Source organism: Lissotriton vulgaris, chromosome 4_1, assembly GCF_964263255.1.
Source record: "Lissotriton vulgaris chromosome 4_1, aLisVul1.2, whole genome shotgun sequence".
Taxonomy (NCBI): Eukaryota; Metazoa; Chordata; class Amphibia; order Caudata; family Salamandridae; genus Lissotriton; species Lissotriton vulgaris.
In genome coordinates, this window is record NC_141691.1 from 766,105,374 (window position 1) to 766,131,480 (window position 26,107).

Consider the following 26,107-nt stretch of genomic DNA (forward strand, 5'->3'; position numbering starts at 1 on the left):
CCCATGCCAAAAAAACTGCAGGAGTCTGTTTCGGCCTTCTCCGGTCAGCCCGTAAGGTCCTGCCTCTTCTTCCACCGGTTTCCAGGAATTTACTCATCCAGGGACTAATTGTATCGAGGCTGGATTATAGTAATGCGATTTTTTTGGGCGCTCCGGAAGCAAGGCTCAATAAACTCCAGCAGGTGCAAAACACAGCAGCAAGGCTGCTGATTAACATCCCTAGGAGGCAGTCAGCTAAACCAGCATTAAGAGCACTGCACTGGCTTCCGGTGCGGGAGAGGGTAACATTTTAATCCCTCTGTACGGCTCACAAAATCCTTCAGGGGAAGGGACCTCCCATCTTGGGGAGTATGGTGCTCCCCTATAAGGCTACCAGAGCCTTGCGCTCGGATCATAAATATCTGTTGCAAACTGTCAGAGTGAAAAGAGCCCGGACGGGTGGCAGAAGATTCTCAGTGAAGGCGACCAATTTGTGGAATGCGCTTCCTTTGAATCTACGTTCTGAGACCTGTACTATGCGGTTCCGGAAACTACTCAAGACCCACCAGTTCCCCGCTTAATGTTTTCTTTCTATTACTAGCCTCCGGAGCCTTGGACAAGCGCTGGGATGCCCGAGGGTAACCACGCGCTATACAAAATTCCAAATAATAATAATATTAATGTCCCCCTTCCCCAAATATCAACTCCTTGGAGTCTTAGGGGGAACAGAGGTACAGGCCGCCCCCCACTCCCAATGTACCAAAACAGAAAAAGCCTGTTCTTCAAGACACTCCTATTTTTCAGCTTAGCTGAAAAATAGGAGCCCCTTCACCTAATAACAAAAAACAGCTATATACAAAAAGCATTAGAACAGGCAGGAAAAAGCTGCCAGCATTGCAAGGACAAACAAGCATTGGAAATGCAATAGGTCTCGCATTAGAAAAGTTGGAGCTATTGGTCTTGTAAATGACAAATATTTTATTTATTTGTTGCTTTTTAAAATAGCTAAATTGATAGCTTTGTCATTTACAATGCCAATAGTTATAATTTTTGCAAATGTGACACCTATAGCATTTGTAATGCAATATGTGTTGTATTTACATGACTTACATGTATTGATATTACAAATAACAATGGCTTTTAATTTTTTTATTAATTAATACTGAAATAAAAGTTATTGTAATTTATAATGGCAATAGCTTAAACTTTTGTAAATAAATTATGAAGATTATGTTCAGTGTATTTTATTGTGATGAAAATCCAAGAACAGAAGTAAAATATTAACAGCTTTTTGTGGCATTTGTAATAAAGCTTGAAACATTTAGAGAACATATTTGAACCAGTTGTTGTTGAATGGTTGCACAGATTGATGCTGTGGTGGCACTGAGTGATGTTGTGGTGGCGACGAGTGATGCTGTGGCATTCAGTGATGTTGTTGTGCCTCTGAGTGATGCTGTGGCATTCAGTGATGCTGTGGTGGCGCATAGTGATGTTGTGGTGCCCCTGAGTGATGCTGTGGTGATGCTAAATGATGCTGTGGTGGTGAAATAGATAGAGTGAGTGCGATAGATACAGTGAGGGCGATAGATAAAGTGAGGGCGATAGAGTGAGGGCGATAGATAGAGTGAGGGCGATAGATAGAGTGAGGGCGATAGATAGAGTGAGGGCGAAAGAGTGAGGGCGTTAGGTAGAGTGAGGGCGATAGATAGAGTGAGGGCGATAGATAGATAGAGTGAGGGCGATAGATAGAGTGAGGGCGATAGATAGATAGAGTGAGGGCGATAGATAGAGTGAGGGCGATAGATAGATAGAGTGAGGGCGATAGATAAATAGAATGAGGGCGATATATAAATAGAGTGAGGGCGATATATAAATAGAGTGAGGGCGATAGAGTGAGGGCGATAGATAGAGTGAGGGCGATAGATAGAGTGAGGATGATAGATAGATAGATAGATTTAGTGAGTGAGGGCGATAGATAGAGTGAGGGCGATAGATAGATAGATAGATAGATAGATAGATAGATAGATAGATAGATAGATAGATAGATAGATAGATAGATAGATAGATAGATAGATAGATAGATAGATAGATAGATAGAGTGAGGGCGATAGATTGATAGAGTGGGGAGAGGGGAGATGGAGGGGAGAGAGGGGAGTGAGGAGAGAGGGGAAAGAGATGGAGGGGAGAGAGGGTTTGGAGAGTGAGGAGAGGGGAGAGTGATGAGAGGGGAGAGTGATGAGAGGGGAGAGTGAAAAGAGGGGAGAGGGAAGAGTGAGGAGAGAGGGGAGAGTGAGGAGAGTGGGGAGAGTGAGGATAAAGGGAGTGGCGAGAGGGTGGGGAGAGGGGGAGTGAGGGGGAGTAGAGAGTGAGGAGAGAGGGGAGAGTAAGGAGAGAGGGAAGAGGGGGGGGAGAGCGGGTGTGGGAGAGGGGAGGGTAGAGAGCGAGGGTAGAGGAGAGAGGTGAGAGAAGAAAGGGGAGAGTGAGGAGAGAGGGGGGAGGTAGAGAGGAGAAGAGTGAGGAGAGAGGAGAGAGGAGAGTGGTGAAAGGGGAGAGTGATGAGAGAGGATAGAGTGTTGAGAGAGGAGAGAGGGGGGGAGTGAGGATAGTGAGGAGAGGGGATAGGTAGAGAAGAGAAGAGAGGGGAAAGGGAGGAGAGAGGAGATTGAGGAGAGGAAAGTGAGGAGAGAGGGAGGTAAGAGAGGGAGGGGAGAGTGGTGAGAGGGGAGAGTGAGGAGAGAGGGAGGTGAGAGAGGGAGTGAAGAGTGAGGAGAGAGGAGAGTGGTGAGAGAGGAGAGAGTGGTGAGAGAGGAGAGAGTGGTGTGAGAGGAGAGAGTGGGGAGAGTGAGGATAGTGAGGAGAGGGGAGATTGAGGTGAGAGATGGAGGGGAGAGTGGTGAGAGATGGGAGAGTGGTGAGAGGGAAGAGTGGGAGGAGTGAGGAGAGGGGAGAGATAAGAGGGGAGAGAGGAGAAGAGAGGAGAGAGGTGAGAGAGGAGAGTGGGGAGAGTGAGGAGAGGGGAGAGAGGAAGGAGAGGAGAGGGGAGGGTGAGGATAGGCGAGAGTGGTGAGAGGTGGGAGTGATGAGAGAGGAGAGAGAGGAGTGAGAGGGGCAAGTGAGGATAGTGAGGAGAGGGGGATAGGGAGGGGAGAGTGAGGAGAGGGGAGAGTGAAAAGAGGGGAGATGGAGGGGAGAGAGGGAAGGGCGAGGAGAGAGGGGAGAGTGAGGATAGAGGGAGTGGAGAGAGGAGGGGAGAGGGGGGAGTGAAGATAGAGGAGGGAGGGGATAGTGAGGAGAGAGTGGAGAGTAAGGAGAGAAGGAAGCGGGGAGGGGAGAGAGGGGAGGGGAGAGAGGGAAGAGGGGAGGGGAGAGCTGGGGTCACGTTTGTAATTTAAAAATAAAAACGTGCCAAAATGTTTAAAAACTGCAATTGGTGATTAAGTGTGCTTTGTGCGCAATGTAGTTGGGGAAATATAAGCAAAATAAGACACAGCAATGTGGGTTCCAAGATGGGATGTTAGCATTTGCTTTTCAAAACCGCACCCGCTTTTTGTTTACACAGATTTCATGCTGTTTGTTAGAAGATGGAAATAAAATTGCACCTCAAAACTGCAAAATAATATGATTCGCCGCACTTAATTTGTTTACAAATTAAACACTAATAGGGCGTTTCTAACCATGACATTATTCAGTTTGCCCTTCTCCATGCCAATAGTAGAATGTTTACTATAGTTAGGCAGTGCAACAAAGGATTTTAAGACCGCATCGGGAGTTAGCGCAATAGCATTTACAAACTGCTTTTTTGAGGTGAATTTTATTGTTCAGTATTTGCACACTGCATCGGGAGCACTGGAATCAAATCTAATTGTTTAAAATAAAAAATAAAAACATTTTCACTACGCATCAAGGCCAGGATTCGAGGATTAATGCAGAAGCATTTGTAAGAACGTGATCAAATTATGTCAGAATTGCGGAATTATGTGCTCAAGTCAACGCAGCGGTGTAAGTGTATTGAAAACACGTAAGGGAACTGTGATGCTGTTCACAATGGGGCCAGGCCGAGTAAGCGTGGTGCGAGGTCAAAGGAATACTAAAACAAGGACTGTGCAGCGAGAAGGGAGGGGTGAATGCGAGCAGGAAGGAAGGGGGTGGCAAAGCAGCTGGGGTGTCAAAGGATTTTAGGACCGCATCGGGAGTTAGCACAATAGCATTTACAAACCGCTTTTTTGTGGTGAAGTTCATTGTTCAGTATTTGTACACTGCATTGGGAGCACTGGGATCAAATCTAATTGTTTAAAATTTTAAAAAAAAGCATTTTCACTACGCATCAAGGCTAGGGTTCGAGGATTAATGCAGAAGCATTTGTAAGAACTTGATCAAATTATGTCAGAATTGCAAAATTATGTGCTCAAGTCAATGCAGCGGTCTAAGTGTATTGAAAACACGAGAGGGAACTGTGATGCTGTTCACAATGGGGCCAGGCCGAGTAAGCGTGGTGCAAGGTCAAAGGAATACTAAAACAAGGACTGTGTGGCGAGAAGGGAAGGGTGAATGCCAGCAGGAAGGGAGGGGGTGGCAAAGCAGCTGGGGTGTCAAAGGATTTTAAGACCGCATCAGGAGATAGTGCAATAGCATTTACAAACTGCTTTTTTGTGGTGAAGTTCATTGTTCAGTATTTGCACACTGCATCGGGAGCACTGGAATCAAATCTAATTGTTTAAAAAAAAACAAGCATTTTCCCTATGCATGAAGGCCAGGGATTGAGGATTAATGCAGAAGCATTTGGAAAACAAGACGGAGGGCATTGCTGTGGGGAGGGGGGAGGAGAAATGCGACACGGCCGCAGCAGGGGGCGGAGAGGGGAGAGCGGCGATGGGGGAGAGACACGGCCGTAGTGTGAAGCAGCAGGGGCCTTTGAAGTGAAGCTAAGCTTCACTTCAAAGGTGTGGGAGGAGTGCTGCTGGGCAACAGATAGCGATTTGATGATGTGCACGCGCATTTTAGGTCAATGCGCAAGCGCATTGACCTAAAAGTGCACGGGCACAGCATCAAATCGCCAGTTAGTTAAAGTCTGTTTAAAGCCCTATAGTCTCGCTCCGCTCAATGCGCATGCGCATTGATAGGTCACGAGACCTAAAAAACGAGACAACATTTTTAATGTTACTTCTTTTTTTACTAGGGTTATTCAGTTGAACGTAATGTCTTCTTGGTTATATATAAGGTTACAAAAATGCTTATAGCATTTTTTAATCATACATTTTCAACACTGCTTTACGATATAGCTTAACGGCATGTGCAAAGCCAATAGCTCTGGCTAAACACTTATAAGGTTCCAAAGGCAAGGTCTGTGGCCTATGATTGTTAGCCATGCAACCCAACTAACAAGCAACTGCGACTACTACTTCCAAAACAAGCATTTGCAATGCAATAGGTCTCGCATTCACGCAATTTGAGCTATTGGCATTGTAAATGACAATGACTTTTATTTATGGTTTGGGTTTAAAACGTAAATAAAAGGCATTGTCATTTACAATACGAATAGCTTAAACTCTCCCAAATGCGAGACCTATTGCATTGCAATAAAGGGCCTTCTCGACCACTTGTTAGATGGTAAACATCAGAGGAAAAGACCGGCCTGCGATAAATAGTGCATTGAAGAAGATGTGTAAGTGTTGTAAATTACATAGACACAAAGTGTGAAGTGAGAGTTACATATGATCTGCGCTATAAACACTTTCAAAGCGCACCAACACCTTTTGCTCTGGCCTACAAAGTTGCAGGGAAGTTTCCGACCTGTGCTTCTCTATTAAAATACCTCAAATTGTGGCCCGACTAGGGAAATTCACAGACGCCATCCGAGCCAAACCGAAACTGAAATCTGAATTATAACAGGACTTAGTCGGCCATCAAGCAAGAGAGACTATGATAAAAACTTTTTTCTTACATTCTACGCACAACACTTTACCGCTAGATAAGAAAATAATTATAACAACAGTCATTTTAATTATTTTAAATCTTTCTAAACGACTACTTCATTCTTCACTAATTGTGTGAGTTCTTAAACAAGTTTTTGTTTTATTGATAGGATATTGTAACAATTTTAATTAACTGAACAATAAAGATTCATTTCATTTCAACACCTTTTGCTATGTGATTACACTGTCGTAGCTCAGGAGGAAGAGCGGGGGGCAGTTCCTGCCCTCTCCGTGATTTGAGTGTGCAGTGTGGCATTGCTTAATGTCATTGCTATCTTTGGCCTAATAAAAAATACTCCAGCTATAGTAGGGCCCTGGCTTCACCTCCTGGTGTAGGGCGGGCTGTGCTTTATGGCAGGCATGGCAGGAGGGAGGGATGATCTCGGCTGCAGCGCTGGTCTCGTACAGTACCCCTGCTATTACTAGTGAGAGAGAGGCGCTGAGGTGGTGATATTGGTGGTGGTGGTGGTATTGGTATTGGTGGTGGTGGTATTGGTGGTGCTGGTATTGGTGGTAATGGTGGTGATGGTATTGGTGGGGGCGGTATTGGTATTGCTAGTGGTGGTATTGGAATTGGTGGTGGTGGTACTGGTATTGGTGGTGGTGGTACTTGTGGTGGTATTGGTGATAATGGTGGTACTGGTGCTATTGGTGGTACTGGTGGTAGTATTGGTGGTGGTGGGGTTATATTGGTGGTGGTGTATTGGTGGTGGTATTGGTGGTGAGTGGTGGTGGTATTGGTAGTGGTGGTATTGGTGGTGGTATTGGTATTGGTGGTGGTGGTATTGGTGGTAGTGTTGGTATTGGTGGTGGTGGCATTGGTAGTATTGGTATTGGCGGTGGTATTGATGGTGGTGGTATTGGTGGAGGTGGTGGTATTGGTGGTGGTAGTGGTATTGCTGGTGGTGGAGGTGGTGGTATTGATGGTGGTGGTGGTATTGTTGGTGGTATTGGTGGTTGTGATTGTGAGAAGGTGGCCTGATATGCAGTGCTCACTATTCTAGTGAACACTATGTATCAGTCCAGCAACCCTTATTGATGATTGGTTGTAAGTCAACCTTATAGACCAGCTATCCTAGTAGCGTGGATACGAGCAGTCTAAGGCTAAAGACTCGAGAGGGCGTGTTAAGCCAGCTGTTTACCACACATATACCCCTTGAATACCAAGTGAAAGGACACCACACAAGTGTTATGAAAATAAACAGTTATTTATTTAAAGATCACAACAGCCCTGTACTCTTTATGAGGACAGGGTACTAAGCACAAACCAAAACTCTTACAAAAATACTTAAGTTAGCACAGTATATACAAATGCCCGAGGGGCACGGAAAACCATATACTCTGAAAGTGGAATGCGAAATTCCTAGCAGGTAAGTACAGTACTAATAGCTTTTGGAATCGCTAGGACTTGACTAGGGAATCGTTAGATTACTTCTAGGAGGCCTAGGGGACTCGGGTGCAGTGTGTGCACTCTCACGCGAGATGCGGGACAAAAGTCTATGGTAGCTAGGAAATAGAAAGTTAGTGTTCTCGGGCGAACCCGACCTGGTAGGGAGAAAACGAAAGTAGATTCTGACCCTTGGATAGTGAGGCTATGCTGGGGCACCGAAATGCCGAAGTTACCTAGCCCAGGGGCTGCAGCTGCATAGGTCTGAAAAGACGTCGGGAATCCTCGTAGACGGACCAGGAGCCGGAAGAAAAGATGCTGGCCGGTGACCAGTGAAGAAAGTTCAGTTGGATCCAAGCCTGGATCTCGAAGATAGATGACACCTGAAAGCAGAGGGGACCAAGTTCGAGACTACTAGCCAGTAGTCAGTGGGCACCAGGAGGGCACCGGATGGTAGCCACCTCGACAAGGTGAGTGGGTGACGCTTGACTCGAAGATCTCACGGACCAGGAGGCGTTGTCGGCGACCAGGATGGAGGATCGAGCTGTCCCACGAAGATAGAAGCTGTCGGCGTCGCTGGACCCAGGATTGGGCAACAAAGCCTTGGCAAATTCAAGCCCACGCGGTGGACCTAAAATGGCGTCTGGAGTGGACCAGGAGGGTCCGGGGTGCCTCTCTTGAAGAAGGAAGCAAAGGCCAGCCTGGAGCAACCAGACCAGCAGTCGTGAAGTCGTTGGGCGTCGTTCAGAGGGCCACAAGCCAGCCGGCTAGTAGCCAAACAACGCGGTGCACAGCAAACAGCAGAAGGGCCCCACGCAGATCGTGGAGATGCAGGGGGGCTGATCTTGGGTGCTGGAGCTGCGCAGGGTCGGGGCTTCTCGGACCCCAAAGCACTCACCAGTGGAGGACACGGTGGGCGTGCAGTAAAGATGTCGTGCAGTCTTGGCGATCGTCGGTCCCTTGAGGTCTCGTCGCACTCACGGTTCTCAGCTGGGCTGTAGAGGTGAGTAGAGGTCAGAGGTGCCAGGGAAGCCGGGTCTCGTCGAGCTGGGTCGTCGGATTCGTGATGAAGGACTTGCAGCAGACCGCAGTGTTCTTTAGGATGGTGCCTGCGGATGCAGGGTGACTACTCCTTAGCCACAAGGGAGAATCTTGAAGAAGAAATCGTGAAGTCCTTTCGAAGAAAGTGGTATCTTGATTCCAAAGATGATCTAATTTTAACAGGGGGCCCGCTCCCATCTTTATACTAAAAAAGGGGGCTGACCCGGTGACTAGGTCCTGCCTATGGGTGGGACTAGGTGGGGGGTGGTTACACCCCTCAGCCATGCCGGACTTCCCCAGGCCAGGGGCTGGTGTGCCCCTGGAACTGGTTCAGACCGGCCTATGCGTAGTGAGCACCGGGGTGCCACTCAGCAGTCACCTTCCTGTAAAGCCCTGCCTACCCAGGATACACAAAACCATGTCTGGGACGGTGCTAGCACCGCCCCTGACAGGAAACCCTTTGTCCAGGCTCCCCTCGCTGGAAGGACTCCCAGCTGCAGGGGGTCAGACTCGTGTCTGTGGTGGCAGCATCCATTTTGTGGAGCTGAGGCTTCAGTTAACTTTAACCGGGGTTCACAGTTACATACATGTCGCGCCCCTCTAGAAGGGTGGAATGCTAACCCCGTCGCCAGAATTGGCGAGGGGTTAGTATTCCAATTCGTATGACACCTTACTCGACATGTTTTGATAAAGCAATACCAAAGATAGCATTTAACCGCGAGGATTATAATGCACTTAAGAGTATATGGTATGCGATATCATGGAACAGCTATTAGGACTTGATTCCGCAAGCTGCAGACAGGCTCAGCTCATGCCAGAGCACCATCTCACACGATTCCAAGCACTCTGCCTTCAGGATTGTCAAGGCCTGCCATAGGAGTGACTGATAGGAATCTGTGTGTCCATTTTAGGGTTAGGTATAGGTATACTACACCTACAGCAAAGGGTGATTACACGACTTTGCCCCAGCTGTCATGCAGCCAGTTGTGTCAAATTTAGGAGGCCAGCCAGGGGTGGCACAATACGTGCTGCAGCCCCTGGCAGCCCTGGGTACACCTATGCCCTGAGTTACAGGGTCTGATAAGGTGGCCCAGTACCAATTGGTAGATGCACCTAGGGTACATGAGGTAATTTAGAAAGAGAACAGCCAGGCTGTGGGTCTGATTGGCAGGCCCACAGCCAGAGAAAGTCGTAAACCAGTGAAACAAAAGCAAAAAATCTGGGTGATCATAGGATTGCAGACCCTACTCTCCTACATGACCCCCCCCCAAACTTTGGGACAATAAGCTAACCTTGACCAGGTGAGTCTTCTTGTTCTAAGTGGAAATATCTGGAGAGCCCATCGGCATTGCCATGATCAGTACCAGGTCTATGTTCCACTGTAAAGTCCATCCCCTGTAGGGAAATGGACCACCTAAGCAGTTTGGGGTTTTCACCCTTCATCTGATTTAGCCACAAGAGGGGCTTATGGTCGGTCTGAATCTTGAAGTGAGTGCCAAACAAGTATGGCCTCAGCTTCTTCAGGGCCCAAACCACAGCAAAGGCCTCCCTCTCAATAGCTGACCAATTCTTCTCTCTGGGGGTCAGCCTTCTGCTTATAAAAGCAATGGGCTGATCCTGACCATCAAAATTCAGTTGAGAAAGAACAGCTCCCACACCCAACTCAGAAGCATCTGTTTGGACAATGAATGGTTTGGAGTAGTCTGGACTCTTAAGGATAGGTGCTGTGCACATGGCCTGCTTTAGGTCATCGAATGCTTTTTGACAGCCTGCTGTCCACTGAACCTTTTTTGGCATTTTCTTACTTGTCAGTTCATTTAATGGTGTCACAATGGAACCATAGTTCCTGACAAATTTTCTGTAGTATCCAGTCAGGCCCAAGAAAGCTCGAACCTGAGTCTGGGTGGTTGGAGGAGCCCAGTCCCTGATTGACTGTATTTTGCTCTCCAGTGGCTGAACCTGGCCTCCACCTACAAGGTGGCCCAGGTATACAACCTGTGTCTGCCCTATCTGGCACTTGGTGGCCTTGATAGTGAGGCCTGCTGCTTGCCGAGCCTCTAACACTTTCCTCAGGTGGACCAGGTGATCCTCCCAGGTGGAGCTAAAGACAGCAATATCATCTAGATATGCTGCACAGAAGTCATCCAGCCCAGTAAGGACTTGATTCACCAACCTTTGGAAGGTGGCAGGTGCATTTTTCAGACCAAAGGGCATTACCACAAATTGATAATGCCCACCAGGGGTTGAAAATGCTGTTTTGGGCTTGGCATCCTCAGCTAACCTGATTTGCCAATACCCAGCTGTTAAGTCAAATGTACTTAAGTAGTTGGCAGAAGCCAATCTATCTATAAGTTCATCTGCCCTTGGTATTGGATGGGCATCAGTCTTAGTGACTGCATTGAGACCCCTGTAGTCTACGCAAAACCTCATCTCTCTCTTACCATCTTGGGTGTGAGGCTTTGGCACTAGAACTACTGGACTAGCCCAAGGGCTATCTGAGGGTTCAATGACTCCCAATTCCAACATTTTCTGCACTTCAGTTTTTATGCAGTCTCTAACATGATCAGGCTGCCTGTAGATTTTACTCTTGACTGGCAGGCTGTCACCAGTGTCAACCTCATGGGTGCACCAATTGGTCTGACTGGGTGTCAGAGAGAACATACGTCTGAAAGACTGAAGAACCTGTTTACAGTCTTTCTGCTGATGTTCAGAGAGGCTGCCACAAAAGACAACACCATCTACTGACCCATCATCAGGATTCTGAGTGAGCAGGTCTGGGAGAGGGTCACTCTCTTCCTCCTGTCCCTCATCTATGGCCATGAGCAAGCTCATGTCCTTCCTGTCGACATATGCTTTGAGCCTGTTGACATGGAGTACCCTATGGGGACTCCTGGGAGTTCCAAGGTCCACCAGGTAGGTGACCTCTCCCTTTTGCTCAAGGATTGTGTGGGGCCCAGACCATTTGTCTTTGAGTGCTGCTGGGGCCACTGGCTCCAGCACCCACACCTTCTGTCCAGGCTGATAAACAGTCAGGACAGCCTTTTGGTCATGCCAAGCTTTTTGAAGTTCTTGACTGGCCTTAAGGTTTTCTGATGCCTTCTCCATATACTCAGCCATCCTGGAGCGGAGACCAAGTACATAGTCCATTATGTTGGTTGCAGGCTTTTTGAGAGGTCTCTCCCATCCTTCCTTCACCAAACACAAGGGGCCTCTCACAGGATGCCCATACAAAAGTTCAAAAGGGCTGTAGCCAACCCCCTTTTGTGGGACCTCTCTGTAAGCAAACAGAAGGCAGGGCATCAGGACATCCCATCTACGCCTGAGTGTTTCAGGTAGTCCATGAATCATCCCTTTTAGGGTCCTGTTGAACCTTTCAACAAGCCCATTGCATTGTGGATGATAGGGTGTAGTGAATTTGTAATTGACACCACACTCCTTCCACATAGCAGTTAAATAGCTTGACATGAAGTTTGCACCTCTGTCAGAGACAACCTCCTTAGGGAAGCCCACTCTGGAGAACACTCCAACTAGGGCCCTTGCCACCACAGGGGCTGTGGTGGTCCTAAGTGGAATAGCTTCAGGATACCTGGTGGCATGATCCACTACCACCAGTATAAACTTGTGCCCTGATGCTGTCTGGGGTTCCATCGGACCAACAATGTCAATCCCCACTCTTTCAAAGGGCACCCCCACCACAGGCATTGGTATAAGGGGGGCCTTTGTTGTGCCACCTGACTTACCACTGGCTTGGCAAGTGACACAGGAGCGACAAAACTCCTTGGTATCCTCATTCATGTGAGGCCAGTGAAAGTGTGAGACAAGCCTGTCCCAAGTCTTTGTCTGGCCTAAGTGACCTGCTAAGGGAATCTCATGGGCCAAGGTAAGTAGGAAACCTCTCTGAGACAAGGGTACAACCAGCCTCCTGGTCATGCCAGGCTTGGGGTCTCTTGACTCAGTGTACAGGAGTCCATCTTCCCAGTATACCTTGTGGGTACCTGTGGCGTTCCCAGCAGCCTCAGCAGCAGCCTGCTGTCTGAGGGGTTCAAGAGAAGGGCAGTCTAACTGGTCCTTCCCCAGGTCTTCCCTTGAGGGTCCCCCTGAACCCAAGAATTCAACTTGATCAAGTTCAAACTCTCTAGGCTCAGTTTCCCTCAATTCCTGCAGGTCAGCCTCCTCTGAGACTTGATCCACAACCTGGGGCAAGGGGGAAGGCACAGCCTTAACCCTACTGCTCTTTTTCTTGGAAGGTGTCTGGTCCATTGTTCCAGGATCCAGCACCTGTTCAGTGGGGCATCTTCTGGCCTGTGACCTAGTCACAGCAAACACATGTGCTGGCAAACCTAACATTTCCAGATGAGTCCTCTGCTCCACTTCTGACCATTGTGATGACTCCAAATCATTGCCCAACAAACAATCCACTGGGAGGTCTGAACTAACTACAACCTTCTTTTGGCCAGTTACCCCTCCCCAGGAGAAAGCTACAATTGCCATACTATGATTGGTAGTGACATTGCTTGCATTGGTCACCAGGAATTCTGTACCTGGCATGATCTGTCCAGGGTCCACAAAGCTAGGTGTCACCATTGTGACACTGGCACAAGTGTCCCTATAGGCCTGAGCCATTTTTCCATTAATAAAAGGTGTCTGTCTGTATTTGCCCAAAGTATTGGGACTTATGTCAGGGGACATATCCATATCCCCTGTACTGACAAGGACAGCCTGAGTGAGGGTGCCAACTAAGTTGTCACTCCCCTCAGAACCCAGGGTTAACCCTACTAAACCCTTGGGAGGTGCACTACCACTGCTGGCTGTACTAGGGGGCACAGGTGCCTTAGGGGCTGCAGTGGCAGGAGTCTGCCCTCCTCCTTTCTTGGTGCACTCACTAAACCAGTGAGTTTTACTTTTGCAGTATTGGCACCACCTTTTAGATTGGCCTTCTTTCTTCTTTTGGGGAGCCTGACCCCCACCCTCTTTGGGTTGTTGGGGACCTGTCGAAGACTTCTGGTCATTTTGTTCCCCTTTCGAATCCTTACCCTTCTGGTCTGCTTTCTTCTGACCACCTTGATTCTGGCCCTGGTTCTGTTTAACTCTTGTTCTAACCCATCTGTCTGCCTTCTTTCCCAATTCTTGGGGAGAGGTCAGATCTGAGTCAACAAGATGCTGATGCAACAACTGGTTCTGACAATTGTTTAAAATTTGCTCTCTCATCATCAAATTGTACAATCCTTTATAATCAGTAACCTTACTGCCCAGCAACCAGCCCTCAAAAGCCTTAGTGGCACAATCTACAAAGTCAGCCCAATCTTGAGACTGAGTTTTCTGGGTATCCCTGAACAGCACCCTGTACTGCTCAGTGGTTAGGCCAAACCCATCAACCAGTGCATTTTTCAAGACTTGGTAATCATTAGCATCCTCCACCCTTGTGGTGAGGAGCTTGTCTCTTCCTTTACCCTCAAAGGAGAGCCACAAGATAGCTGCCCACTGACTTGGGGGAACACCTTGCACAGTGCAGGCCCTCTCCAAAGCAGTAATCCATTTGTGGATGTCATCCCCTTGTTTAAAGGGGGGCACTATCTTACCAAGGTGTTTTGTATCAAAACTCCTTTCCCTATTGCTAGGTACAATGCTGCCACCAGTGGGGACTGTCCCACTCAATTGTTGCTCTCTAGCAAAGGCAAGCCTCTCTTTGGCCAGGGCAAGTTCTTCCCTTTCAATCCTCAGATTGGCTGCCTTTTCCTTAGCTTCATACATTCTCCTCTGGGGAGATGTCATTCCCCTTTGAGAGGAACGTTGAGAGCCATTGGTATGAAGGGATCTGATAGAGCCTCTTGATAGAGATCTATCTCGTCCATTCCCAATGTTAAGCTGACCTGAGAGTGGCCCCAGGGGTCCCCTAGTGCCCATCTCATGTCTGCTTAAGTTGGACCTGGTTAGTCTGCTGACTTCTACCTGTTCCTTTTCTGCCTCATCCCCTGATACCAAATCATCATCCTCATCATCAGCATCATCTGCTTCCTGAAGAGGATGGTCCTGGGCATCAAAGGGACCCTGTAAGGAGGGCATGTTGCCATCTGGATTAGAAGGGTCTGGGTTACCAGCCCTCCTTGCATCATGAGTCTCTAAGAGACCAATCAGAAAGGCAGTTGTGGGGTTAGACCCCTGCTTAATCTTCCTAGAGGTACACACTTGTCGTAACTCATGGAAGCTAAGCGCAGTATATCTTGAAGGGATGACCTGTGGAGGGTCAACTGACACAAGGGGAACCTCAGTGTTTCCTCCTTTGTCCGACATACTGTTTCTAGTGTGGTGTAAGTGATGCACCTACCTACACTATGTGTTTACCTACTGATCCCTTGCTAAGAGTTGCAGCCAAGGTGTGCTAAGCCTTGAGGAGCTACAACAGCTGGTTCAGTAGAACTCAGAGTATTCTAAGCTTTAGTTATATGTACCTAACAGTACTTATGTGATCTTTCAACAAGATATTCTTAGGATACGTGTGGTAAAACAACAGCAAGCTCAAATCCCAACCGCTGCTCACCAATGTGAGAAGGTGGCCTGATATGCAGTGCTCACTATTCTAGTGAACACTATGTATCAGTCCAGCAACCCTTATTGATGATTGGTTGTAAGTCAACCTTATAGACCAGCTATCCTAGTAGCGTGGATACGAGCAGTCTAAGGCTAAAGACTCGAGAGGGCGTGTTAAGCCAGCTGTTTACCACACATATACCCCTTGAATACCAAGTGAAAGGACACCACACAAGTGTTATGAAAATAAACAGTTATTTATTTAAAGATCACAACAGCCCTGTACTCTTTATGAGGACAGGGTACTAAGCACAAACCAAAACTCTTACAAAAATACTTAAGTTAGCACAGTATATACAAATGCCCGAGGGGCACGGAAAACCATATACTCTGAAAGTGGAATGCGAAATTCCTAGCAGGTAAGTACAGTACTAATAGCTTTTGGAATCGCTAGGACTTGACTAGGGAATCGTTAGATTACTTCTAGGAGGCCTAGGGGACTCGGGTGCAGTGTGTGCACTCTCACGCGAGATGCGGGACAAAAGTCTATGGTAGCTAGGAAATAGAAAGTTAGTGTTCTCGGGCGAACCCGACCTGGTAGGGAGAAAACGAAAGTAGATTCTGACCCTTGGATAGTGAGGCTATGCTGGGGCACCGAAATGCCGAAGTTACCTAGCCCAGGGGCTGCAGCTGCATAGGTCTGAAAAGACGTCGGGAATCCTCGTAGACGGACCAGGAGCCGGAAGAAAAGATGCTGGCCGGTGACCAGTGAAGAAAGTTCAGTTGGATCCAAGCCTGGATCTCGAAGATAGATGACACCTGAAAGCAGAGGGGACCAAGTTCGAGACTACTAGCCAGTAGTCAGTGGGCACCAGGAGGGCACCGGATGGTAGCCACCTCGACAAGGTGAGTGGGTGACGCTTGACTCGAAGATCTCACGGACCAGGAGGCGTTGTCGGTGACCAGGATGGAGGATCGAGCTGTCCCACGAAGATAGAAGCTGTCGGCGTCGCTGGACCCAGGATTGGGCAACAAAGCCTTGGCAAATTCAAGCCCACGCGGTGGACCTAAAATGGCGTCTGGAGTGGACCAGGAGGGTCCGGGGTGCCTCTCTTGAAGAAGGAAGCAAAGGCCAGCCTGGAGCAACCAGACCAGCAGTCGTGAAGTCGTTGGGCGTCGTTCAGAGGGCCACAAGCCAGCCGGCTAGTAGCCAAACAACGCAGTGCACAGCAAACAGCAGAAGGGCCCCACGCAGATCGTGGAGATGCAGGGGGGCTGATCTTGGGTGCTGGAGCTGCGCAGGGTCGGGGCTTCTCGGACCCCAAAGCACTCACCAGTGGAGGACACGGTGGGCGTGCAGTAAAGATGTCGTGCAGTCTTGGCGATCGTCGGTCCCTTGAGGTCTCGTCGCACTCACGGTTCTCAGCTGGGCTGTAGAGGTGAGTAGAGGTCAGAGGTGCCAGGGAAGCCGGGTCTCGTCGAGCTGGGTCGTCGGATTCGTGATGAAGGACTTGCAGCAGACCGCAGTGTTCTTTAGGATGGTGCCTGCGGATGCAGGGTGACTACTCCTTAGCCACAAGGGAGAATCTTGAAGAAGAAATCGTGAAGTCCTTTCGAAGAAAGTGGTATCTTGATTCCAAAGATGATCTAATTTTAACAGGGGGCCCGCTCCCATCTTTATACTAAAAAAGGGGGCTGACCCGGTGACTAGGTCCTGCCTATGGGTGGGACTAGGTGGGGGGTGGTTACACCCCTCAGCCATGCCGGACTTCCCCAGGCCAGGGGCTGGTGTGCCCCTGGAACTGGTTCAGACCGGCCTATGCGTAGTGAGCACCGGGGTGCCACTCAGCAGTCACCTTCCTGTAAAGCCCTGCCTACCCAGGATACACAAAACCATGTCTGGGACGGTGCTAGCACCGCCCCTGACAGGAAACCCTTTGTCCAGGCTCCCCTCGCTGGAAGGACTCCCAGCTGCAGGGGGTCAGACTCGTGTCTGTGGTGGCAGCATCCATTTTGTGGAGCTGAGGCTTCAGTTAACTTTAACCGGGGTTCACAGTTACATACATGTCGCGCCCCTCTAGAAGGGTGGAATGCTAACCCCGTCGCCAGAATTGGCGAGGGGTTAGTATTCCAATTCGTATGACACCTTACTCGACATGTTTTGATAAAGCAATACCAAAGATAGCATTTAACCGCGAGGATTATAATGCACTTAAGAGTATATGGTATGCGATATCATGGAACAGCTATTAGGACTTGATTCCGCAAGCTGCAGACAGGCTCAGCTCATGCCAGAGCACCATCTCACACGATTCCAAGCACTCTGCCTTCAGGATTGTCAAGGCCTGCCATAGGAGTGACTGATAGGAATCTGTGTGTCCATTTTAGGGTTAGGTATAGGTATACTACACCTACAGCAAAGGGTGATTACACGACTTTGCCCCAGCTGTCATGCAGCCAGTTGTGTCAAATTTAGGAGGCCAGCCAGGGGTGGCACAATACGTGCTGCAGCCCCTGGCAGCCCTGGGTACACCTATGCCCTGAGTTACAGGGTCTGATAAGGTGGCCCAGTACCAATTGGTAGATGCACCTAGGGTACATGAGGTAATTTAGAAAGAGAACAGCCAGGCTGTGGGTCTGATTGGCAGGCCCACAGCCAGAGAAAGTCGTAAACCAGTGAAACAAAAGCAAAAAATCTGGGTGATCATAGGATTGCAGACCCTACTCTCCTACAGTGATATTGGTGGTAGTGGTATTGGTGGTGGTGGTGGTGGTGGTATTGGTGGTGGTAGTATTGGTAGTGGTGGTGGTAATGGTATTGGTGGCAGTATTGGTGATGGTGGTATTGGTGGTGGTGGTATTGGCAGTGGTGGTGATATTGGTGGAGGTATTGGTGGAGGTGGTGGTATTGTTGGTGGTGGTATTGGTCGAGGTGGTGGTATTGGTGGTGGTATTCGTGGTGTTGGTGGCATTGATGGTGGTGGTATTGGTGGTGGTGGTATTCATGGTATTGGTGGTGGTGCTATTGGTAGTGGTGTTGTTAATAAAACAGGCTTTTGAAAACAACCCGTTTGGTGGCTTTAGTACAGGTGACATATATCACAGATGTGCTGTTGTCAGCTTCAGCCCATTAGCACAGGATTATGTGAAACCTGGAAGTGACGTGACTTAATTCGATATTCATTTCTAAATCCATTTTACTTGGGGGCTTGAAACAGACACAAGATAATGCTGGGTTAAAGTGATTGAATTAGAAAAAATAATGGGGCGACCCGGTGTCCCTCAGAATCTGGGAATAAGTGTTAAACAAAACAATTGGGGGTTAAAGTGATTGGAAGCAGGCGCTGTGCTGCTTTAAAAAACACAAGGTGTTTCATCTGAAGCAGCGCATGTCCGGCCTGCAGTAAGAGAAACTCAATAAAGTAAATAGTGCTTACAGACTAAATACCAGGTCCTGTGTAACAATTAAAATAAAAGGGCTAGTCTCCCTGAGAGGGTACAAATGAAGACAAGGCCGTACTAAGGAGTGACTAACAAGTCTATTAACAAATCTGAAGGCAGCATTTAAGAAAGACAATGACACAAGCCAAAGAAAAATATGGGAGGAGAGTGGGCGAGGCTTCTCTCCCATACGCTACTACAGCAGTCTGTCAGAGTGAGCAGGGCATGCACGCTGCCACCAGGGTCGACCTAAAAATTACTACTTTCCTTTTTCAATTCCATTCCTGTCAGTGTATCACTACTCCTAAAGTACCCCTTTTCAAATCAATTCTTATCATTCTATTCCCACTCCAAACTTTACTAAACAGGTATGAAACCAAGAGTACAAACCTAACACAACTAATGTACAAGAAAAAGCATGCTACTTGTCGAAAAAGTGCTTCAGTGCCTCGTCACAGGTCAGAAGCGCTATGTAAAAACATTTGGAATTACAATTTACAACATGCAACCGCTAAATGTCAAAGTGCAGTAAAATTGAAACAAACGATGGACTAATGTTTTCATACCACATTAGACATGAGGCATAAATCATTTACATTGTGCAAATCATATGAGCTACAGTGCAGTAACCCAAATCCGAAATAGCCGCACTCACCCGTCACATGGCCTCATTCAGCAGCGCTGTTTCAATGCCTCATGCTGCAGGTCATACACAGAATGTCACACTAACAATGACATTTTTCAAAGTAACTTAAAGCCAATGCGTTCTGTGCAGGACATAAATCATAAGAAAATACATTACTGTAGTTTTGCTACTGCGTACCAAATCAATTAGTTTTATAATGGAAGGTTTAATGAGGAAACATAATCTGTTTGATTTTCCCTTCTATAATATGGTCATTGTCTAAAACACCTTTTGTACCACTTTTGGCCGCCATAAGTGTGGCAGGGTATGCTCAGACGTGAGTCCCTTGCTTACTTTGCCACTGGATTCAAGCAAGCCGGGCTGAAGACGGCTGGAATGCCAGAAACCGGTCCTCGGAAGCTTGTTTCCGGTCCAGGGAAGACATGGCTTGGCAGATCGGGCTGGACTGTTCCCCTTGAGGCACAGGGTCAGACTGATTTGCATATAGCCATGTCTGAACTGGGGTGGCAGAGTGGGCTAAAGAACGGTGATGGATTAAACCCAGATCTTTTGAGTGGGTGTGAGTGTTTGATTGATTCAGATGCTCCGTCCATCACCACCCCCTTTTGTACCGCATTGTCTAAAACACAAATACTGTGTGTTACAAATATGTGCAAAGGTGTAACAACGAAATACAGTATTTCATGCATCAAGTGTTTCCTTGGGGGGCTGGGAGGATGAGTCAGTCTTGCAGTGATGCTGCAGCAATTTCGACCCCAAGAAACAAAAGCAGCAAGCAAGCGTTTCCAGCCTCCCAGGGCCAGGCAGTGCTTCCCCAGGGGCTGGTCCAAGAAAATTGCCAGGGCTGCTTTGGGTTCCCAGTCCGGCACTGCATGCATCCTTAAATTAATGTGGACTGTCAAATTAATTAAAAAAAGGACTTTATTCACAGCTGTGCAATGCTAGCTACTGTATTATGTCTTGTGTGGACAAAGCCTCATTTAATTCAGAGGTTGAGTAGCCTGCCATGTTTGTATGGTTTCAACAAATTGGTAGGGAAAAGAGGCGATTGTAGATAATGCTTCAGTTTGAGTGTGGCGTAGTTACTGAGGATTGAGGGGCTAGTCGAAAAGTTTACATTATTTGATCAAAATGGGTCATAGGCAAGTTGCACTTTTACCTTTTGCATCGTGTTTTAAAGTGCACTCTGTGCACAAGATGTTCAAAGAAAGTTCAGTAAATCTTGAGCAAGAAACAATTGCGCACCCACACTTGTGTACCATGGGCAGGAATCAGAAGGTCTAACTACTGAATTAGAATTTGAGAACGTTTCATTAAATGTTATGGCAAAAATGATTTTCATTTTTGTAGGTTTGAGCACTGACTGAAGTGGAATTTAAGAACTTTTCATGATCTTTTAATGGTAAACATGTTCTTCTAATTCAAAGGTCAACTGATTAATACATTGTATTGTAATTGCATTTATATAGCTTTTACTACCCCTGACGAGATATTGAATCGCTTGTTCGGCGAGTAGCACGCTTCTCTGGAACCCATAAAAAGATTATTGGTGAATTAGTATAGTGAAAATATGAAAGTAATTTGAGTGGTGGATATGTTAGTCAGTTATTTGGATTGAGAAGTATAGTGGAGGGATAGAAGAGGAAAAAAGGTTTGCATTTATATAGCGCTTGCTACCGTTGGTGGGGTGTTGAAGCACTTTCTAAGCAAGTAGCACTCTACTTTGAAACCCAGAAAGGATTAGTGGTGAATTAGTATAGTGAAAATAGGGAAGTAAAATGTGTGGTGGATATATTACTCAGTGATTTGGATTGAGAAGGATAGTGGAGCGATAGAGAAGGGAAAGGGTTTGGATTTATATAGCTCTTGCTACCCCTGATGGGGGTTGAAGTGCTTTTTTTCAGTGAGTAGCAGGCTACTCTGGAACCCGTATAGTGTTAGTGGTAAATTAGTATAGTGAAAAATGTAAGTAATTTGAGTGGTGGATATGTTAGTCAGTTATTTGGATAGAGAAGGATAGCAAAAGGGTAGAAGAGGTAAAAAGGTCTGCATTTGTATAGCGCTTGTTACCCCTGATGAGGTGTTGAAGTGCTTTTTTGGCGAGTAGCACACTACCCCGGAACCCATAAAGGATTAATGTTGAATGATTATAGTGAAATACGATATTCATTTGAGTGGTGGACATGTTAGTCTGTTATTTGGATTGAAAAGGATAATGGAGAGACGAAGGAAAGGATTTAGATTTTTTTTTATTTGGAGCTCATAGCAGTAGTAGGAGGCTTGGGATAAGTAAAAGGGGGAGGTGGAGGGGATGCGTAAAAGGTAGGTGGAGGGGGAAGAGTCAGATGGAGGGTTTAGAAAGGCTTGTTTTGGGGGATCGAAATAGTAACAAGGGGTATTAGATAATGCATGGAGGGGTGGAGTAGGGAAGAGTCTGAAAAGAGTTATTTTGGGGACCAAAGTAATTGTATGGGGTTTGGGAATGGATGAGAGAGTGGAGGTAATGATATATTGATAGAAGTATAGGGTGAGAAATAGGCTAGTGCATTTGAAAGAGTAGCAGAAAGAAGCTTGAGATTTATTTTATTTTTATTTTTTATTTGCAGGCTTGTATAGCGCTGGCTTCGACTCCCATAGGAGTATCTCCGCGCTTTTGACTTCTGCCGCATTGAGTTCAGGAGAACGTTAGCTGTCTAGAAACTGAATAGGAGTGTTTTTAACATTTTCCTAAAAGGAAGGTATTCGGTACATAGCCTAAGGGTGTTAGGAAGACTGTTCCAGAGGGACGGGCCAGCTATTGAGAGGGCTTTGCTACCCTGTCTTGCCTTCTTGGCTTTAGATACTTCTAGAAGGCCTTGTTCACTCGATCGAAGTGAGCGGGAGGGTTTATAGGGGACAAATTTGGTTGCCAGATATGCAGGTCCCATACCATTAAGACTTTTATGTATGGTACAGCATACCTTAAATTTGGCCCTCTGTCTAACAGGTAGCCAGTGAAGTTTTGTCAGTAGGGGCTTTGAAGGTGAGCGGGGGGGCGCATTCAAGACCAGACGGGCAGCCGTGTTCTGGACCACCTGCAGTCTTGTCATGACTCCCTCATTGGCAGATAGCAGCAGGCCGTTACAATAGTCTAGACGACTCATGACTAAAGCTTGTACCAGCGTCCTTCTACTGGCGTCTGGTAGGAGGGGGAAGATTTTGCGTAGCATGCCAATTATGTGGAAGCAGGATCCCACCACCTGGTTGGCATGTTGCTTGAGGGTAAGTTCCGGGTCTAATCGGACCCCCAGATTATTAACAGTTGGTTTAGGCTCCAGTACTGGGCCAAGGTCTTGTGGCCACCAGTCCGGAGTCCAGAGTCTTTTTACCTCACCAGACAACATGACTTCCGTCTTTCCAATGTTGCATTGTAAAAAGTTGGAAGACATCCAGTGTGCCACTGCTTTCATCCCCAGGGAGAAAGAATTCTTAACCTCGGGAGTCAGGGTTTTAAAAGGAAAGAGGAGTTGAGTATCATCCGCATAGGATATTGGAACAAATCCATATGCTCTCAGGATGTTAGCCAGGGGTGCCACATATATGTTGAAAAGAGTTGGGCTCAGACATGAGCCCTGTGGCACCCCCTTGGAGATCTCAACTTCCTCTGACCGAAAACTGCCCATGGTTACTTGCTGGGTCCGATTGGTTAGAAAACTCCTCAACCATGCAAGGGCTTCATGTTTCAGGCCGATGTTCTCTAGCCTGGCCATGAGGATGGAGTGAGATACGTGTCAAACACCGCAGACAGATCTAGTAGTACCAGGATAACGGAGAAGCCCCTATCCTGGTACATATGCAGATCATCTGCGACTGACATTAGGGCGGTCTCCGTACTATGTTTGGGCCTGAAGCCGGATTGTGATAGGTCCAGCACTCCTGCAGATTCAATATATCTCGACAGGTGTTTGTTTACGTGTTTTTCAGTAATTTTACCCAGAAAGGGGAGTAAGGATATTGGTCTGAGATTACTAAGCTCGTTCCAGGAGATGGTGGTATTTTTCCTGAGCGGTTTGACCAATGCCTTTTTCCATCCACGTGGGACTTGCCCCGTGCTTAGTGAGAGATTTATTAGTCTCTGGATGGTGGGTCCCAGATCTCTAGCTAGAGTGGGCATAATACGTGCAGGGATAATATCTGTGGGGGAGCCACTCTTTATTTGGGACGTGAGTGCCAATATTTCCTCAGTTTGAATAGGGGGAAAAGCAGAGAGGGAGTTCTCAAGAGAAAGTGGTCTATCGGAGTTTATCGTGGGTTCATTTTCACTTCTACATATAGAATTGGAGAGTAGAATTTTATCGTATATAGCGTCGATTTTTTGAGTAAAGAATTGGGAGATGTCGTCACATAATTGTTGTGAGGCCACTTCTAGACTTTCACAGGCTATGGGTTTAGTGAAGGTCAGTAGAATCTGATATAGTGTCTTGGAGTTGTTACCGGCCGCCAATAGCTGTGAAGCTATGTGGTTTTTCCGTGCTGAGCGAATGTCTTTGTGGTATGCTCTCAAAGACTCTTTGTATATTTGTTGGTCGCTATCTAGATGTGAGGCCCTCCATTTCTTTTCTAGCTTGCGTGTGGCTTGTTTGGATAGTCTAAGATTTTCCGAAAACCATATCTCCTGTTTAGGAGCGGGTTTAGGTTTGAAAGTTTTTAACGGAATGATCTCATCTATTGTATTAAGTAGCGTCTCTTCATATTCATGTAGGGCTTTATCAATATTCTCACTCCCAATCAATTTGGGCTTTACAAACGCTTTACAAAATTTTTCTTGGGTTAATCTGTGCCAAGGTCTTCTTTTACTAGGTAAGACGGGATCTTTTTGGCCATGTGAGGCAGGAGGAGGGGTCAAAAATTCTAAAACATAGTGATCTGTCCATTCTACTTGGTAAGGGAGGGAGCATTCAATTTGTAGAGAATTCGTGAAAAATTTGGTCTAACGTGTGTCCTGCCTTATGGGTGGGCCCGTTGTTGACCTGCCTTAAACCCAATGAGTTAAGATCAGTGATAAAAGTCTTTATCTCAGAATTATTTTCTACCTCGCTGTGAATTTTGAAATCACCTAGTAGGAGAAAATCTGAGTTGTCGTATATATGAGGTGCCAATGCTTCCATCAGTACTACAAATGTGTTAGATCATGGACCAGGGGGCGGTATATTAACGCTCCCTTTCTGCTGGTATTAGTAGAAAATTGGAGATTAAAAATCATAAATTCTAATTCAGGGGTGCATATTTCGTCCAGTATTTTAACATTGATTTCCTCCTTATGTACTATCGCTATCCCTCCTCCGATTTTCAAGGGGCGATCCACCCTGGCGATCTTTTAGCCTATTGGAATTCCCAGTGTTATGACGGGAATTAGGTGGGGTTTAAGCCAAGTTTCCGTTAAGAAGCATAGGTCTGGTTCCTTACTAGAGATCAGATCCCATACTTCGACGGCATGCTTTGACAATGACCTGATGTTACAAAGCAGGTTTTTATTGTTAAGGACGTTTTTACTAGTAGTCTTATTCGAGGCAATGGTAGTTCCATCAGGTAGAGTGCTTATTTCCGGTAGGTAGCTTTGAGGGCAAGGTTTAGGGGTATGTGTCAGACTCGTGAGGGTCTCAAATTGAGTTTTACAATGGCGACAGGTAAATGGACCCTCTATATTGTCCTCCATCCTGTTGGGGCATTCCCTTGAAGTGTGGTAAAATATGTTCAATAGTACCTGTGATGTGTACCTTAGTCGGGGGACTGGATGATTCGCCATAGCTACCGGCCCCCGGCCACGTCCTGTCGCGGACGGGCGCAAACGGGCAGGTCTTTGGCTGGTCTTCGGAGCTGGCTACGGCGCCCCCACTGCGCGCTACCGCTGCGCGCTAGGGCCGACGAGGGCTATATAGCCCTGTCAAGTCGAGAGCTGGAGCGCTAACCGCTCGCCTCCCTGGGCGTGTCCTGCTCTTGTCTGCCCCGCCCTCCGCTCAACGGTATATGTTACCGAGTCGGACCGGGGCGGGCAGACTTGAATAATGAGCAAGAGGCGGTAGTAAGACCGCCGAGGATACCTTCTGAGCCACCGCAAGCCCTGTCAGGCGCTGGTACCTCAGTAAGTTCCCCACGTATGTTTCTAAATTCTTATATCAATTTAAAACATTCTATCAGGGTAGGTCCAGGGTATTTTAAAATTCGACAATCAATTTTAAAACAAAACAATCAATTTTAAAAGTAGCGAGTGCGGGGTAATTCTAGTGACAATTCAATTTTTAGTCAATGACAGTCACTCTGCAGCAGCAGCAGCAGCGTTACCGCTTCAACAATGAGGTAGGCGCCAAGCGGGGTCGGGAGATGTCAAGTCAAGTCAAGTCAAGAGATTTATATAGCGCGCTACATACCCAGAGGGTCTCAAGGCGCTTGAAGAAGGGTGGGGAATTACTTCTCGAATATCCACGTTTTAAGTTGCTTTCTGAATGCTAGGTGGTTCTGAGTAAGGCGAAGGTGAGTGGGAAGTGAGTTCCTGGTTTTAGCTGCCAAGTAGGAGAAGGATCTCCCTCCCATGGTGGTTTTGTTGATGCGAGGTACAGTGGCAAGGGCTTGGTTTGAGGATCGTAGCTGGCGGGAGGGGGTGTAGAAGGACAGTCGTGTGTTGAGGCATTCGGGTCCAATTTCGTAAAGTGCTTTGTGTGCGTGGGTTAGGAGACGGAAAGTAATCCTCTTATTGACGGGGAGCCAGTGGAGGTTTTTCAGGTGCCCAGAGATGTGTTCTTTACGCGGGATGTCTAATATGAGCCTGGCTGAAGCGTTCTGGATGCGTTGGAGTTTTTTCTGGAGTTTTGCGGTGGTACCGGCGTATAGGGTGTTTCCGTAGTCCAGGCGGCTCGTGACCAGTGCGTGGGTGACTGTTTTTCTAGTTTCGGTGGGGATCCAACGAAATGTTTTTTTGAGCATGCGAAGAATGTTGAAGCAAGATGAAGAAACGGCGTTGACTTGTCTGTTCATCGAGAGTGAGGAATCTAGGATGACTCCCAGGTTCCGTGCGTGGTCCGTCGGGATGGGTGCTTTTCCAAGGGCCTCTGGCCACCAAGAGTCATCCCAGGCGGA